This window comes from Quercus suber, unplaced genomic scaffold, assembly GCF_002906115.3.
Source record: "Quercus suber isolate HL8 unplaced genomic scaffold, Cork oak 2.0 scaffold_298, whole genome shotgun sequence".
Lineage (NCBI taxonomy): Eukaryota > Viridiplantae > Streptophyta > Magnoliopsida > Fagales > Fagaceae > Quercus > Quercus suber.
The window spans coordinates 78,450-84,281 of record NW_027069754.1 but is presented as its reverse complement, the minus strand read 5'-3'; positions in this window follow the sequence as shown (position 1 = coordinate 84,281).

Sequence of the window (5,832 nt, the reverse complement as noted above, 5' to 3'; positions counted from 1 at the left end):
GTAATTTTAGCAAAAATATAAACGTGTAAGATGTAACATAGGTGCATTGTCAATACATCTTTTCCGTTACACTTTTTTTGTTTATTTGTTGTTTTATTAGTGTGGAGTAAAATTTACGATTGGCTTATTATTGGCATATATGTAAAAACCAATCCATGTGGGTCGAATTTGATCAGTTATAATATGCCTAAATTATAATGCAATTTCATATTTGTCAAAACCAATTTTTATAATGCCAAAATAAATATCTAAAAAATTATAATAAGAGTAATAAAATATAAACTAATATATTTGGTTAGTTGAGTTTGGATCTTATAAGTTGAAAAAAACTATCAAACCAACACAACCAATACTCAAAATAAAATTTTTAACCCAACCCAACTAAACAACTCACAAAAACCAATCTGAGGCAGCATAGAATTGAGTTTTTTTTTTTGAGAAGGAACATAGAATTGAGTTAGATTAGCGAGTTAAATGCACACCCAAGTTGGGATTGGCAAAGGTTCACTTATTTGGACCAATAGGGGTCTCATACGCAAATTTCGAATGGAGGTAAACCCACACTGTTGCTTGTCGGCTTCAAGTCTTCAACCTTGTTTTGGACCTTCTATCGTCAAAAAGGACATTAGAAGCCCATCAGAGTGTTTTCTCAAATTACCACATCGTTCTGTTGCTTTATTCAACTTATTTTTTCTCTTTTTGTAGGAATCTAAGAAAAAAAACTGTCCAAAGATGGGACACCATTGCAGTTACTACTATATTTTGCAGAAGGAATTACTATCATTAAAGCTGAGAGCACATTTTACTGTTACTAGTAACTAGAAAATACTAGCACGATGTGCTTGCAGTACATCGACTATGATTTGATATATTACATTGTTGGCTGATAATGAGACATTGCAATTAAGCTACCTCATGTTATCAACAAAGGGCTTAGGAAAGTAGATTTTCCATGCTACCAATTACCAAGGCACAGAAATACACCTGTGGGGGATAAGGGGGTCAGGCCCAAGTTAATGGGCCGAATACCCAGGAGAAGACTGTTTCACATCCGAAGAGAAAGATGCGGAGAATGCAGGGCCCAGAGTGAATTGGGATCCTCCTGGTAGAGAATCATCGCTGTCCGAGGAGGATATCTCCAGTCCGAGGAGGACATCACCTGTCCAAGGAAGATGTTTTACTTTGATATGATATCGAAGACTAACTGAGTAGGGGAAAAGCCTGATTGATTGTCCGAGGACTCCACCTGATCAAGATAAGCTCAAAGCATATTCAAGAACGATAAGGATGAGGAAATATCTGAGGGAAAGGCTGCTGCCACCGTATTCAATGCATTGCAACAGCTTTTCTGGCCGCATTTATGTGGAGAAGACCTCTGAACAGTGCCTCCTAACCTACAACCACTCACACAGAGATGAAAAGAAGCTGCCTGACGTGACAAGTACTTGAGCAAGTTCATGGATGGGGACCACGTGGACGGTGGAGATGAGGGTGAGAGTGGCTATATAATAGAGGGAGAGGGTTTGAAACAAACCATGGAATGATGGAAACTGATCAATGAATAGTTGAAAGAGTGATAATCCTTTGTTATTAATCCCTTGCCAATTCTAGTTCTTTGACCCATACTCTACAAATTAATTGTCTTTGGGTTTACGTAAAGAATCTGAACCCTACAATTGGCGCCGTCTGTGGGGAGAGCTTGAAAGTAAGGGAAGAGTAGCAGCGGTTGGTCATGGCTCGTCAAGGGCAACAACCGGCAGAATCTGGGGCCTCCCAACATATTGACCCTTTTCTTAACCTGGAGCGGAGGCAGGACCGTGAAGGTAGTGTGCATACTACACACACTGAGCGAACCCAGCCTCGAAGCGAAAGGTGCGCTCCCCATGCAGAGAAAAACAGCATGCTAATAGAGATCGAAAGGTTGAAGAGAGAGTTACGCCATGAGAAGAGGAAACGCACTGTAACACACCCTAATGACGGCTTGGACAACGGGCAGGATATTACCTATGAGTAGAACTCTCAAACTCCAATCAGTGAGACTTTCTCGTATGAAGCTGAGCGCCCTCGTGAGAAGCGATCTCGAGGACCACCATATGGAGCGGTGGGCATTGATGCCATGAGTAAGGCCCTGAGTTAGATTTCCAGGTCACCCTTCACCCGTAGGATCGAAGGAGCGGAGATGCCTCGGCGTTTCAACCAGCCAACCTTCACTATCTATAACAGCAAAACTGACCCTGTGGAGCACGTTAGCCATTTTAACCAAAGAATGGCTGTCTATGCCAGGGATGAAGCTCTGATGTGCAAGGTATTCCCATCCAGTCTGGGTCCTGTAGCCATGAGATGGTTTGATAACCTGAGGGCCGATTCCATCGATTCTTACCAAGAGCTTACTCAAGCTTTTGGTTCGCGATTCGTCACCTGCCGAAGAGTGCCCAGGCCATTATCCTCTCTTCTGTCCTTAAGCATGCGTGAAGGTGAGACACTGAAGGCGTACTCGGATAGGTACTGGGGTAATTCCTTCGGACTCCGAAGAGGAACTTGACAGACATTCTAGTGTCCGACCGCCTCTCTTGCTGACTACAGTCCCCGAAGACTCTTCCGAGGAGGAAATGTCTGACCTGAGGCTGCTTCTAAAGAGGAGGAGCAATAAAGTTGAAGTCAAGGGAACGGGGACTTCTCGTCCCGAAGCAAATTTGCCTCATCCTCCTCCCCCTGCACAGGTTTCTGATCCGGCCCTCAAACCTATACCAGACTTGAAGAAAAAGAGGCCGATGGAGCCCGAAGATAAGGAGAAGGGGTTGCCACCTAAAAACAAGCAAAAGAAGGGGTCAAGGAGCCCCAACAAAAGAGGGCATCCTCGGTGGAGAGCAGAGAAGAGCCTCCACTAGCCGAGGTGCGCCGAGGACAACGCATATGGTCTCCTCGGCTAGAGCTCGATGGGGTACCATTTCCCTGGGAGACCTCGGTCAGGAACTATGACGGGGGGCGCACCGGATTAATAGCCGAGGCACTGCAGCAACCCCTTCTCCTGCTCCGAGACATGGATTCATATAGGCGTTTCAGCCAATATGAACTCTTCAAGTCTCTGAAGAGGGATTTGGCTATGGTAAGTATATCCATCCATTCCTTGGCTACAATGCGGATTTTCCATGTTGTATACTAATACTGTCATCTGATTCAGATCACCCAGCAAGTCTTTGTGGCCGAAGAATGGAACCGCAAGACTCACGTGGAATCCCAGGCCGAGGCCCAGGCTAGGTCCGAGGCAGAGAGAGCCTTGGATAGCCTGAAGGGAGAGATCTCCAAGCTTTCTGAGCAGCTAAAAGGAGTATCCCAAGAAAGGGATAGCCTTGACGCTGGTCTCAAGAATGCTGAGTCCCAGGCCGAGTCTCAGCGCAGGCAGCTAAGTGAAGCCCAGAAAATCTGGCAGTGGAAAGGGAAAACACTAAGGCGCTTCGTGCCGAGCTGCTGAAGGCTAAAAAGGCTGCCGAGGAAGCTCAGAAGGACGCCCAGCTGGCTAAGGAGGCCACTGAAGCTGAGAAGAGGGCGTCCTTCCAGTTGGGAGTGGAGACAACAGAAAAAGATCTCACCGAGCAATTTGCTGCAGTTGCTCGGGACTACTGTGACTTAACTTGGGGCAAAGCACTGGATGCTGCTGGAGTGCCCCTTGACTCAACTCTTAGACTGCCCGAGAATATCTTTTATGGCGAAGATATTAGGCAGCATCCAGATGATGTTCCCCCTGTCCAACTCCCAGTGGCATCTGAGCTGCCCTCGACTGAGCCAAATCCCTCGGCTATCCTCGAGCCTAATCAGGGTCTTCCACTGCCAGGTGATCAAGTCTCCTCCACTGAGCCCAAGCCAGACAAGGGTGAATTTTTGGCAGAAGGGAAATCATCCTCGGATCCTCCTCATGAGATCCCAACTTAGATTAGATGAAAGTTTTTTTTTTTTTTTTTTTTCTTTTTTTTTTTTTTTCTTTTTTCTTTATTTGTAGTTGAGAAAATTGTAAACTATGATTTTTATGAATGGATTAGTTTTTGTTTGGGATGCTGATGTTTGCAGTTTAATATGATTTTCTTGTGTCACAAGTGATTTCTCCTGGTAGTTAGTGTTATAAAGAAACGTAATTACTTTGCCTTGCAAACAATTCATACAACCAATATCGCATCCGAGAAAGACTTTTCATAACCGTTAACATTAAAGAACATACCTGTCTAACGCTGCGTACAAAGAACAATGGACACCATCTTTTGTGAATGTACTTAGGAAAGTTCACAAAGGCCAGAAAGTAATGTTAACCAAATAAACACTTAAGGAACTAACAAACAGTGTTAACTAATCTGAGATCATCTGGTCCGAGGACTACAGGCATAATCAGATTTAAGTTTAAACACTTAAGGAACTAACAAACAGTGTTAACTAACATGAGATCATCTGGTCCGAGGACTACAGGCATGATCAGATTTAAGTTTAAACACTTAAGGAACGAATAAACAGTGTTAACTAATCTGAGATCATCTGGTCCGAGGACTACAGGCATGATCAGATTTGAGTTTAAACACTTAAGGAACGAATAAACAGTGTTAACTAATCTGAGATCATCTGGTCCGAGGACTACAGGCATGATCAGATTTGAGTTTAAACACTTAAGGAACGAATAAACAGTGTTAACTAATCTGAGATCATCTGGTCCGAGGACTACAGGCATGATCAGATTTAAGTTTAAACACTTAAGGAACGAATGAACAGTATTAACTAATCTGAGATCATCTGGTCCGAGGACTACAGGCATGATCAGATTTAAGTTTAAACACTTAAGGAACGAATGAACAGTATTAACTAATCTGAGATCATCTGGTCCGAGGACTACAGGCATGATCAGATTTAAGTTTAAACACTTAAGGAACGAATAAACAGTGTTAAGTTATTATAAATAGACATGAAAAGAACTCTATTAATAATAATACTCTTGAGGTTATTTACATTCCAGGGGCGGGGTACCACATGACTATCCAAGTCCTCCAGAAAGTACGCTCCAATGCCTGCACACGACGTGACGCGATACGGTCCTTCCCAATTTGGTCCTAATTTTCCCCAGGCTGGGTTTTTCGTGGTGCCGACCACTTTTCTGAGCACCAAATCACCGGGTTCTAAGGGTCTTAGCTTGACTTTGGCGTCATACCTTGTCTAAGCTTTTGGTGGTAGTGAGCCAGTCGGATCATTGCGTTTTCTCTCCTTTCTTCGATTAAATCCAATCCAGTTTCTAAAAGTTCATCATTGTTGTCCGGGCGGAACAAACTAGTTCTCAGAGTTGGGAAGTTAGCTTCTAAAGGAATGACAGCTTCAGATCCGTAAGTCATTGAAAAAGGGGTCTCCCCAGTAGACCTACGAGGTATGGTTCTGTAAGCCCAGAGCACGTGCGGCAACTCTTCAACCCACCTTCCCTTTGCGTCATCCAATCTCTTCTTTAAACCGCTAACTATGACTTTATTGACCGCTTCAGCTTGCCCATTATCTTGGGATAGGAGGGAGTAGAGTATCTGTTTATGATGCCAAGTTCGCCACAATAAGTCCGGAATGAGTTGCTGTCGAACTGCAAGTCATTGTCCAAACGAGGGTATGCGGAACTCCGAAGCGAGTTACAACATTCTTCCACACAATTTTTGACATCCACATCTCGGATATTGGCAAGAGGCTCAGCTTCGACCCATTTCGTAAAATAATCGGTGCCACCAGGAGATATTTTCTTCCTGCAGCTTTAGGGAATGGCCACATGTCCAAACCCCACCCTTGGGCAACCCTGAGGCCACGGACTGGATAAAGGATTGA